At 44.3% G+C, this 12127-nt stretch overlaps 1 long non-coding RNA gene across 1 annotated transcript in view; it reads left to right on the top strand.

The window, feature by feature from the left end:
* Positions 1-224: 224 nt before the first annotated feature.
* The window catches only part of LOC311583217, a 158436-nt gene continuing 146533 nt past the window's right edge, over positions 225-12127 (top strand). Inside the window, exon 1 of the long non-coding RNA XR_014774409.1 lies at positions 225-358. This is a non-coding gene — a long non-coding RNA (uncharacterized lncRNA). The remainder of the gene's footprint in view (positions 359-12127) is intronic.

The following is a 12127-nucleotide window of genomic DNA, read 5'->3' as shown; positions in this document are numbered from 1 at the left end:
TTAGGGAAAGGACTTCACTGTCCTTTATGTTTCCTTCGGTCTCTGTTCTGGGGCTTAACACAGCTGCTCAGCTTTGGCCATAAATTAAAAGAGGAGAAATCAGGCCAGTGGAACCTGGGCCTGGGGAGAAGCCCGAATGAACCTGAATTGTAGAGGAAGAAAGGGCTGCTGGAGGCGCATGGCCGGCCAGGGACCGTGACCACGAACTAGAGCAGACCCTGACAACTGAGAGCAATGGTCTTCCTGAGGCCTCTGAAGAGGAGAGAGAGACTTCAGGCAGATGGCTCACACGATGCTGGCAGGAGTCTCCCGTGGAAGCTCAAGAGTTCCGGCTCTGAATCCGAGGACTGCACGGAAGGTAAGTGTTTAACTCTAGGACAAGGGGCAAACCTGGGCAAGGTTGAGGAATTCTGTCCTTTGTAAAGCATTGGCACAGAAAACAAGAACCACTTTGTGTTTCCCATGGTGCTCCGGAGTTGAGTTTATAAATGGGGATTTGTAAATCTCTGGGGACTGTATTGAAGGTAGACTCATTCAGGGTTATTAGACATTACAGAAGCAAAAGGCTTCTCGAACTTTCTGAAAAGTGCTTTCATAGGCATGTTAATTATACATAACCGTGGGCTTCATTTTGACATTTCACACATCTTCATAGTGTAGTTTTATTATATTCATTGCCTACCTTTTCTTGCCCTCTTCCCAGGCCCATAATTTCTCTTCCTTTTCCCAACTAATAGTTGCCTTCTGCTTTTGTGTATCTTGTGTGTGTGTGACCTAGAGCTTGTCATTAGCTTTGCTTCCAAAGCTAATGGATTTGGGTGGGAGTGGGTTTGCAGGTAGCTATGTATCTTACCAATGGCCGTGCTGCCACTGATGGAAAGGTTTCTGTCCCATCAATCTGAGCAGATAATCTTCAGGAAAAGATGGGGCTGTGTGAGCCTCTTCCCCTTCAAGAGAGAGTGTTGACTGGTTGAAATTTTATTTCTATGTATTTATATCCATGTAGTTAAAACTGGCCTCAGCTTGCCTTTCTCATGTCACAGCCCGTGACATACTGGGATTATAGGAATACATACTATGTAAGACCCAGTTTCAGAAAGACTGCCGAGCAATTCAGGTGACCAGAGCTCCCTCTAAATGAGGTCCGTGACAGACAGGGAGGAAGTGTGAACACCTGAGAGGCATTTAGGAACTGGGACTTGGAATCGATTGAATGTGGGGGAAGTGAGAGGGAGGGGGCCGTCAGGAGGGAAAAGATAGCAAAATTAATTTAGGAAATGTTGAGTTTGTAGAGGATCTCAAGTAAGGATTTGAACTGAATGCTCCGAAGAGATATGCTTTTGAAATAGATACTCCATGTCGCCATCCGTATATAATATGAATTGAGGTCCTAGGAGGGAAACAAAGCAACTCAGGAAGAAAAAGGTTAGAGAAGGTTTGATGTTGGAATCCAAGAACATAGAGATTAACACCCATCAAGAGAAGAGTGAGGGAGACCGGAGAGTGCGCAACAGAAGGCACTATCACTGGATGCAATCTTACATTTGAACACCCGCCTCCCCCCTGTGCGCAACAGAAGGCACCATCACTGGATGCAATCTTACATTTGAACACCCGCCTCCCCCCTTCCCCCCACCACACACCTTAGTTTATTTTTGTGTCTTTAGGGAGTCTTTCTAATTTTCTTCTGCAGATCAACAATATGCAGTACTGAGGACCTAATACCCAGCAGAGCCAGAAGCAGAGGCCTCACTGTAGGAGCGACCCCTTTTTCCTTTTTTGGGGGGCCAGCGGGGGTGTCTAAAATTTTTAGATGAGAAAGCTAATTAACTACCCTAGGAGTGTAATTTGTTTAACGTAACAAATGTTAAAAGAAAATCTAGGTTTTTGTTTTATTTTACCAGCTCCCCTGTCCGTGTGTGTGTGTGTGTGTGTGTGTGTGTGTGTGTGTGTGTGTGTGTGTACAAGCGCACATGTGCCACGGTATCTATGTGGAGGTCAGAGGACAATTCACAGGGGTCCCCCCACTCCTTCTACCATATGGCTTCTGTGATTGAATTCAGGTCACCAGTCATGGTGTCAAGTGAGCCCTCCTTTCTTTCTGAATGTCACCATCTCATGTAGCCTCATCTGGCCTCCATCTCACCATCTAGATAAGGCGACCTAATTTTCCTTCCTCCATCCCCCGAGTGCTAGGCTGTAGACATGAGCCACCATGCTGACTGAATCCAGGCATTTGGCACCTATTTGGAGCAGAGGAGGGGTTCTGAGGAGTAGACAGCATGTATGATGGGAGGAAGGAGTACCTGTCACCAGGCGCTGTACTGAGTGCTCTGAGTGTCACTGCACTTGATTGTAAAATCTAGATTCCCCATTCAGTGAACGAGAGACCTAAAGCTCAGGGCTGAAGTAACTTGCCCCAAATCACACAACTGGTAATGGCAGATGGAGAAGATGAATGCAGATATGCCCCTGTTACATGGGACAAGTCCATTATGCAAATTATGCATGGATTATGTTGGGGTGATCTTTTGGGGCACAGTGTAAAGGTTGTCTCTGTACAATCAAATGTAGGTTTCTGTACCTACAGAGAGCTGAGGACAGACCAAGGAACATAAAACACACTGCTGATGTAGCCACACTCTTTGGAACCAATTGCCTGAACCCAAGTAACAAACACACCAGTTTCTCGTTCTCATGACAAATAACTGAGAGAAATAGCTTCAAAGAGGGAAAGACTTATTTTAGGTCATGGTGTCTGTGGCTTCAGTCTGTGGTTGGCTGGCTTTAGTACTTTGGGCATGCCTGAGAGGAGGCACAACACTTTGGTGGTAGGAATCCGAAGGGGAGAAGGCTATTAACTCAATGCTAAGTGAAAAACAAAGACAGAGATGGGAAGACAGGAGGGGCTCAGGGCTAAGGTCTACCCTCATAGGGATGGAACCCCAGTGAACTACTTCCTTCCTGACATGTCTACCACTTTCCTTAATAGTGACATCAGCTGCGGAACAAGCCTTCAGCACATGTGGGGGCAGTTTCATCTCTAAACCATGCTTTGTGTGATTTGTATAACTGATAGCAAAAGGGTTTCGGATGCTTCTTTGATTGATTGTTGAGACAAGGTCTTATATATTCAGGCTGGCCGCAAACTCACTTCGTATGTAAGCTAGGCTTGATTTCCGGATCCTGATGCCTTCGTCTCATGAGTGCTAGAATTACAGGTCCGTCTCTGCAAATTTAATTAAAAATGTACCCAGCTGGCTGTCATGGCACATGCCTGTTATCTCAGGGTTTCTATTGCTATGACAAAACACCATGACCAAAAAGCAAATTGGGGAAAAACCAATGTATTTGGCTTTATTCTTTACATTGCTGTTCACCATTGAGGGGTGTCAGGACAGGAACCCAAGCGTGGCAGGATCCTGGAGGCAGGAGCTGATGCAGAAGCCGTGGAGGGGTGCTGCTTACTGGCTTGCTTCCCTTGCCTTGAGCAGCCTGCTTTCTTACAGAACCCAGGACTACCAGATCATAATGGGGGCCCTCCCCCACTGATGGCTAATTGAGAAAATGCCTTACAGCTGGCTCTCATGAAGGCATTTCCTCAACCGAGGCTCCTTCCTCTTCGATGACGCTAGGCTACGTTAAGAAGATGCAAAACCAGCCAATACATCTTTTATATCAGCACATGGGAGGTAGAGGCAGGAGGATCAGGAGTTGGAGGTCATCATCTACATAACAAGTTCAGGGCTAGCCTGGGCTTCATGAGACCCTTCCTCAAAAAGGAAAATTGGAATCTTTATGTGTGGAATTTAATATGCATTGAGGCAATATAATCATTTTTACTCAGGCAACTCAAGTGTTTAATGCCAGCATCTGTGAAATCCAGACACTCATTTCAAGTGTCTTGTCTTGACTCTGTGAAATCCAGACACTCATAGCTTGCCTTGTCTCATTCTTTGAGCCAGTGTGGCCTACACCAAGGCTCTGGTCCCAGCTCACTATTCCTGAGCCATAGCCACACCTGGTCTTCTTATTCTGGTGACTGTGTTCCTGTGAGTAACAAACCTAAGGTACAGCATGTTATTGTCAATTTAATCAACTTTCTCCTCTTTTATTTTCTCCGTCCTTCCTTCTTTTTGTTCGTTTGTTTTGTTTGTTTTTTGAGACAGGGTTTCTCTGTGTAGCCTTAGCTGTTCTGGACTCGCTTTGTAGACCAGGCTGGCCTCGAACTCACAGCGATCTGCCTGCCTCTGCCTCCCGAGTGCTGGGATTACAGGTGTGCACCACCACGCCCGGCTTCATCCTTCTTTCTTTTGACAAAGTATTACTATTTAGCCCAGGCTGGCCTGAAACTCTTGATTATCCTAACTGCCTCCCAAGTGCTGAAATTATAGGAGTATACTATGATATCAAGCTGATAGTTTCTTTATGTCTTTTAAAATATGTGTGTGTGTGTGTGTGTGTGTGTGTGTGTGTGTGTGTGTGTGTGTGTATGTGTGTGTGTATGAATGAGAAAAGGGGTGGAGGAGACTTAAGTTTGCATGCCATGACACAGATGTGGACATCAAAGACAGCCTGCAGGAGTCTTTTTGCTCCTTCTACTACATGGGGCCACCAGGCTTGGTAGCAAGTGCCTTTACCCACTGAGAATCTGTCTAAGCCTTATTGGAGGCGCTTTAGGAGTGTTACTATTTTATAAATATTATTTTAGGGAAACTAGTATTATGGCCACACATCCACTTAACTTATTATATATAAATAGAAACCCAACCAATACATCGTGTTTACTCCTCCAATGAACTAATTGGGCTCACAGCTGTGTTAACAGATATTACCAGGAAAGATGAACAGTATTGTTTTCAGCCTTTAGTAAACGTGTTCTATGACACTTGTGTTCTGTGAGAGGACAAAGCAGAGACTTAAAAACTGAGTGTTAGACATTGGAGGCATGGAGGTCCTTGTACTCTCGGATATGCACTAGGGGACCTGGAATGATGAATATACACAGGGTTGTTCTTGCAAAGGAAGGGATGCATAACCTGTTATCCAATCAGAAGGCTGGGAGCAGATGTGGGTAATAGCCTGGTGACTTTTGCAGTATCTGTGTGGTGGAGTCAACACTGGCTCTTCCCACAGACCCTATGGTCAGCTTGTTTTCCTCAGTCAATCTCTACAACCCATCCTCATGGAAGGTGTTCCATGAACTTTATGAAGAATTTAATGTAGTCACGCCCAATCTTTACTTAACTTACTGTACTGCTTTATTTATGTATGCTTTGTTGTGCACATAGGAATGAGTTAATTATCACTAGGAATGCTCTCACCAAATTGTACTGTGCCTAGTATATGTCTAAAATAAACTATTTTGGGGTCAGACTCCCAAACTTTGACCCAGTGCTGGCTACTCAGTTGCATCGAATCCAAACTACCATCTTGCCTCCCATGGATTGTTATTCTCCTAACTGTAGATGTCACAGAGTCCCCCACAGTTAGTGAAATAAAACTTCAAAAGAGACAGAAAATAAAGTGCCATCTCCCTTTCTCACACGCCCCCCCCCATTCACATAGCAAAATATTGACACTTTCAGAATCTGACTTTTTCCTATTGCTTTTCCCCCATGGCTGCACTAGCTGCAGCGTCTCTGCCTTGTGGCCTGCACTTTTACAACAGCTTCTGTTGGCTGACTCAAGTTCTGCCCTTCACCCTCTCCTGTGTTCTTACCGAGACTAGAACAACACTAAGGAAACACGCTGGGTCTTTGTCCGTTTAGGTACCTAGGCCCAGCGTCCCCCATGAGCTTGCAGTCAGCGCCTTTTTAGGAGCTGTTTCTTCTCATGACCTGAGTGAGGGATGGTCTGACTCCAGGCTCACATGGCTGCTGGCAGGCCTTGGGCCTCTGCTGTCTGGAGGCTAGAGACAACAGTTATTTATTATGTGGTCTAGCTTAGAGCAATGTGGTAGCCAGAGTGTGTCCACCTCTCCACTGTGTGTATGTGACACACACACACACACACACACACACACACAGAGAGAGAGAGAGAGAGAGAGAGAGAGAGAGAGAGAGAGAGAGAGAGAGCCTGTTGCCTTTGAATTCTTTATACTTTACTGGAGAATTTATTACTATTGAAAATATTATGTGTGGGTTCTTTTCTTTCCTCTGGTGCAGGGAACCAAGTACAGGGCCTTTCTCTCATGGAGCTAAAGCCCCAACTCTGCTCTGTTTTTATATATTGTCTTTCTTAATTTTTATTCCAATTATAAGATACAATGGAACAAGAAATTATTTTATCTGCAATGATTAGGCACTGTGAGCTGTATGAGACCTTGCCTGAAACAAATAAAAAATAATAAACAAATAGATACATGTTAAAAAATAAGTAATATTTGAGGAGTCTTAAGACAGAAATCTAGCCTGGTGATGGTAGTGGTGGTGCATGCCTTTAATCCCAGCATTTGGGGAGGGAGAGACAGGCAGAGGTCCAAATTTGAGGCAAGCCTGGCCTTCATACTGAATTCTAGGACAGCTAGAGCAACACAGAGATTCTGTCTTAAAAAAAAAACCCAACCAAGTGACCAAAACCAGAAATTAAGGCCAGGCCTGGCAACAGCATACCTGTAGTACCAGCGCTTGGGAGGCTGAGGCAAAAAACTGGTCACAAGCTTGAGCCCACAGCCTATGCCACAAAATGAGCCTTAGGCCATCCTGGGCTTCACAGTTAGGCTCCCTATCAAACAAACAAAAATAGGCTGAGGGAGGCTGGAGAGATGGCTCGGAGGTTAAGAGCACTGTCTGTTCTTCCAAAGGTCCTAAGTTTGATTCCCAGCAAACACATGGTGGCTCACAACCATCTGTAATGAAATGTGGTGCTTTCTTCTGGCCTGCAGGCACACATAGGGGCAAAGTACTGTATAAATAATAAATAAATAAAATCTTAAAAAAACAAAACAAAACCGGCTGAGGAGGTCCCCTTCGGTCACAGATATAGGGCAGGAGAATAGGGGGAAAGCAGGAGTGAGGGAGGAACGGGAAGATACAAGGGATGGGATAACAATTGAGATGTAATCTGAATAAATTAATTAAATTTAAAAAAAAGAGGCTGTAGCTTAGCATGCATAGCACAGAGGTCTGGGTTCAATGCCCGGTTCCACACAAAAGCCTGCTTGTGAGAATACACTGCATGAGAATAAGAAGTTCAAGATCATTCTTGGCCACATAATGGGTTCAGGGTTAGCCTAGGCTACACAAGGCCCTACCTCAAATAAAACAAAAGCATTGTATTTAGTGGTGCATTACGATTAAGAGAGGAGAGATAATGGGGACCAGTTCCCTTTAACAGGGAGCATGTTACATTCTAGGTTAAATGCAGAGCAGCAAGAGTTTTATCGAGCTGGTCACTGTACTATATGCCTCTACATGTACTACTATTTGCAGGCTAAGGCAATAAGATGGCAAGACCCATCTTTAATAACAATTATAACAACTACACTTTATTAAGAGTAATGTGTCAGAATTATCTTCTCAATTTAAGTGTAGAGTTCTTACCGATAACATATTCACTAATTTGAAAGTCACAAACAGAGCTATATTTTAGGGTTCCTGGCAAGCTTCTGAAAAATCGGTGCCAAGCTCCGGATTGATTTAATTGAGCAGAGAAAGATGCCCAATTGACCATAACAGGAAGCCAGTTCAGCCCACTGTCTGGGAGTCAATTGAAGTAAACCTCAGACAGCAGACAAAGCCATTTCAGGAACGCATTCCTCCGTGGAGGGAGGCTTAAGAGGGGACCCTAATAAAATCCGTCTGTGAGCTGCAGAAGCACCTCTGAGAATGAGGGAGTGGCTCCAGAGTGTGTGTGTGTGTGTGTGTGTGTGTGTGTGTGTGTGTGTGTGTGTGTGTGTGTGTGTCTGTGTGTAGGTTAACTGAAGTCAGGACTGCTGGCGTGTAGGCAATGGCATTGCATCCTGGGTACCAGTGGGTGAGGTCCTGTTTGAAATGCCTGGACTGTGACTCTCACAGATCCATGACAGCAGCGTCTCCACAGCAGCAAGTTCTGGGAGAATTACTAGTGTGTGCATTGAAGTTTTAGAATCATTTCCCTAGATAGTGTGTAAGCCCAGTACCTCTACGGCAATAAGATTAAGACCCAGTTTGACAGTTATTTTCGTCCTTCAGGGATACCTTCCACTGTCAGTGATGTGAAAGCATGTTGGAAGATTTCTCTCTGTGTTTTTAAAACCGAATTCATGACTTCTTTTGACTTACAATATATTTTATGCAGAGAAGGAAAATGGCAAAAAGAGAGAAACAAACCCCAACCATATCGTATCTGTAATCCAGCTCTTGGGAAGAGGCAAGAGGGTTGTCACCAGTTCGAAGACAACCTTGCCTTAAAAATCCAAGGACATGAGCTGTGCATGGTGGCTCACACGCAGGCCTGTAATCCCAGCACTTGGGGAGGCAGAGGCAGGCAGATCTCTGTGAGTTCGAGGCCAGCCCACTCTACAGATTGAATCCAGCATAGCCAAGGCTACACAGAGAAACCTTGTCTTGAAAACAAAACAAAACAAAAAACCCAAAAGCAAAATATCCAAGGGAGTAGGGGCTGGAGAGAGATGGCTCAGTGGTTAAGGGCCCTTACTGCTCTTACTGAGTTCACTTCCTACACTAACTTGGCAAGTCACAATTCCCTGTAACTCCAGTTTCAGAAGATCCAATGCTGTCTTCTGACCTCTGAGGGTGGCAGGCACAGGCATAGTACACTTAGATATAGGCAAGCAAACACTCATACAATAAGAAAATTAACCTTTTAGCCAGGCAGAGATGGTATGTGCCTTTAATCCCAGCAGTTGGGAGACAGAGGCTGATGGGTCTCTGTGAGTTCAAGGCCAACCCTGTCTACAGAGTTCCAGAACATCCAGGGCTACACAGAGAAACCCTGCCTCAAAAAACCCACCAAATAAACGATAGATAGATAGATAGATAGATAGATAGATAGATAGATAGACCGATATACCTTTCAAATTTCCAAAGGAAAGAAAGTGTCACCTGTGGGCCTATAATGAGGTTCAGCTGGTAGAGTGTTTGCCTGAGAGAGTGAGGCCTTGAGGTTTTTCTTCAACAACATATAAACTGGGCTTGGCAACGTGAGGCAGTAGTTGCCAGACCTCAGGAGGTGAAGGCAGGAGGATCAGAAGTTTAAAGTCATTCCTAGATACGTATTGAGTTTGAGGCCAGCCAAGGATACATAAAACCCTGTCTCAAACAACAACCTGCTTGTATGACGGACCATAGTAAAAGCTATTTCTGACAGCCTACCTTTCTCAAACAATAAATCTCAGCTTTATGGCTCTTTTGTTTTCTTTCTTTCTTTCTTTCTTTCTTTCTTTCTTTCTTTCTTTCATATTTATTTATTTATGTATATGAGTGCTCTATCTGCATGTACACTTGCATGCCAGAAGAGGGCATCAGATCCCATTATAGATGGCTGTGCACAACCATGTGGTTGCTGGGAACTGAACTCAGGACCTCTGGAAGAACAGGCAGTGCTCTTAACCCGCTGAGCCATCTCTCCAGCCCTTTTCGTTTGCTTTCTATTGCTGTGATAAATCATTCTAACCAAAAGCAGCTTGGGGGGGGGGGGAAGGGTTTGGCATTTACACTCTAGTCTCAGTCTGTCATGAAGTCAGGGCAGGAACCTGGAGGCAGGAACCTAGAGGCAGGAACTAAAGCAGAGGCCAAGCAGGAAGCTGTTTTCTGACCTTCTCAGTTTGCTTTCTTACAGAAGTCAGGACCACATGCTCTGGAATGGCGCCACCCACAGTTGTCTGGGTAGAGCAATCTTTTGTGCTAACTGTGCTGCCACATGCTTGTAATCTGGTACCAGGGAGGCAGGGGGTCAGGAGCTCAAGGTTATCTGTAGGAAGATAGGAAATTTGAGGTCAGTCAGAGCAAAGTGATACTCTGGCCTTAAAGGGTAAAGGAGGGAGGGAGGGAAGGAGGAAGGGAGAGAGGAGGAGAGAGAATTGTTAAGATCAATGCTGTTTTATTGGTAGAATACATTATCCTTCATCATTTCTGAGTCCCTGAAAACTCGAGTAACCATTTTATACCACTTGTGAAACTAACCTGTTTTCTCCAAGGTATTCTTGACAATTTTTACTTCATTTCAAGCCTATACATCCAACCTACCCATTTTTTATATTTGTATTTTTTTAAAGACAGCATTTCACTCTTTGCCCCAAGTGGCCTGGCATATACTATGTAGCCTCACTGTGAATTTGCTACACTCCTCTTGCCTCAGGCTCCCAGGCCCAGGGTTACTGGTGTGGACTGTCCTGCTTCCTTATTTTCTGTTATGTTTTATTATAATTTATTTATATGTGTGTACATGCAAAAGCACCTGTGCTGTGATGCATCTGTGGAGGTCATAGGTCAACTTTCTACAGTCAAGTCTCTTCAATATATGGGTCCCCAGAAATCAAACTTGGGTCATCAAACTTGATGTCACATCTTTACCCACTGAGCCTGTGCTTTTCTGGTGTTAGAATTTTTATTTATTGGTATTGGCAAATTTTTATGCATTTCTACCAATTTTTTTTCTAATTGTAAAATAGCTAATATGTACATAGTTTGTACCATTTTGGCTACTTAACCTCACAAGGTTATATGAATTTTAAATGAGCTGCCTCATATGGTGCTGCATTCCAGCACATGTGACAGGCAGAGGCAGGAGGATTGCCACATGTTCAAAGGCAACTTAGTCTGCAGAGTGAGTTCAAGGTAAGTAAATACAAGTAGATCACATTTCAACAGCATCAGGTGCTCAGCTTCTACTCCATTGGACAGTGCAGGCAGAGGTCATGAGGTCACTTCCGACTTAGGCTCCAGTCCCTTTGGACAGACCTAGTACGTTACACCCACGTTCAGCATCCAGAAATAGTGTTGAATGATCAGATTACATGTCACCGAGGCCCTGAGATTCCCAGATGACCCTTGCTGGGTTTTGTTTTCCTGTGCATTTTGAAGAGAATAATGACTTTAATACCTGGAAAGGCTGAAGAATGAGTTTAAGAGAAGCAGGTGATTCGCTTGATAAAATGTATTGTTACAACTCAAAAAAAAAATTTTTTTTTTTGGATAGGTTTTTATTATATAGTTCAAACTGGCATCCAGCCTCTAATTTTCCTGGCTGGAAACTCCCAAGTACTGGAGTTACAAGGCATTTACCATCATGCATTGCCCTATTTGAGAGAAATTTTTTTTTTTTTTAGTGATGGAGGCTTGCTGTCTAGGTATGAGGTAAGATGGAGTCCTGTGTGCTAGTATTGGGTCTGTGTTTTCCCTGCTCCGTGCTTCTCCATGGTACATGCTTTTTCATTTCCCACCCTCCTCGTGACTAGTCTCTTTTCTGCTTTCTTTTTGAGACAAGCTTCATGGCACAACTTCCTGAAGCCTGCCTTTAACGTCACTGTAGGAAAACTGAACCTCATGACTGAGTCCCCAAAAGCAGGCCAAGGACATCTCTTTCGAACCTGTCCCTCATATACTATCTGTAATTGACAGACACCATTTCCTATGTGGCTTACTTCCTACCCCTTAGCTTCTGTGCCCTGCTGAGTTATGATAGAGACTCAATGTGAACCCAAAGCAAGGGAATCAAGGTTCATGTGTGTGCAGAGAGCCACTGACCACATTACTAAGGCATTCCGTGAGCCTGACGTGGGTGGGCATAATGATCCTTGTGTCATGGCAGCTGGGGCAGCAGCTGCTCCTTGAGGTTGCTGAGTCATTTCAGACTGCCCGATTGCATGCTGCACCAAAGAATTCCAGAACAAGTCAGTAGGAAGCAAAGCTGGAGTTCTTCAGGAAACAGTTTTAATATAGATTTAATTGCAGGCATTAAAGGAGAGAGTTCTGCCTAAGGAAAAGGGCCGTGCCCAGTGTGGGTATCATGCACGCCGGCTTCTCAAGAGCCACACACTTGTGTCTTGCCAGTAGCCATAGTATGATTTTGGTGGCCTTTGACATTACATTGTTTAATGTGTTTTTAGTTTTTTTTTCTGTTTTGTTTTGTTTTTTGTTTTTCTGATTCTGTTTTTTGAGACAGAGTCTCTCTTTACTGTGGC

Source organism: Acomys minous, assembly GCF_964271855.1.
Source record: "Acomys minous genome assembly, chromosome: 14".
In the NCBI taxonomy this organism is placed as follows: Eukaryota; Metazoa; Chordata; class Mammalia; order Rodentia; family Muridae; genus Acomys; species Acomys minous.
Note: the sequence above shows the minus strand (reverse complement) of the source record. Positions and strands in the feature narration are given on the sequence as shown.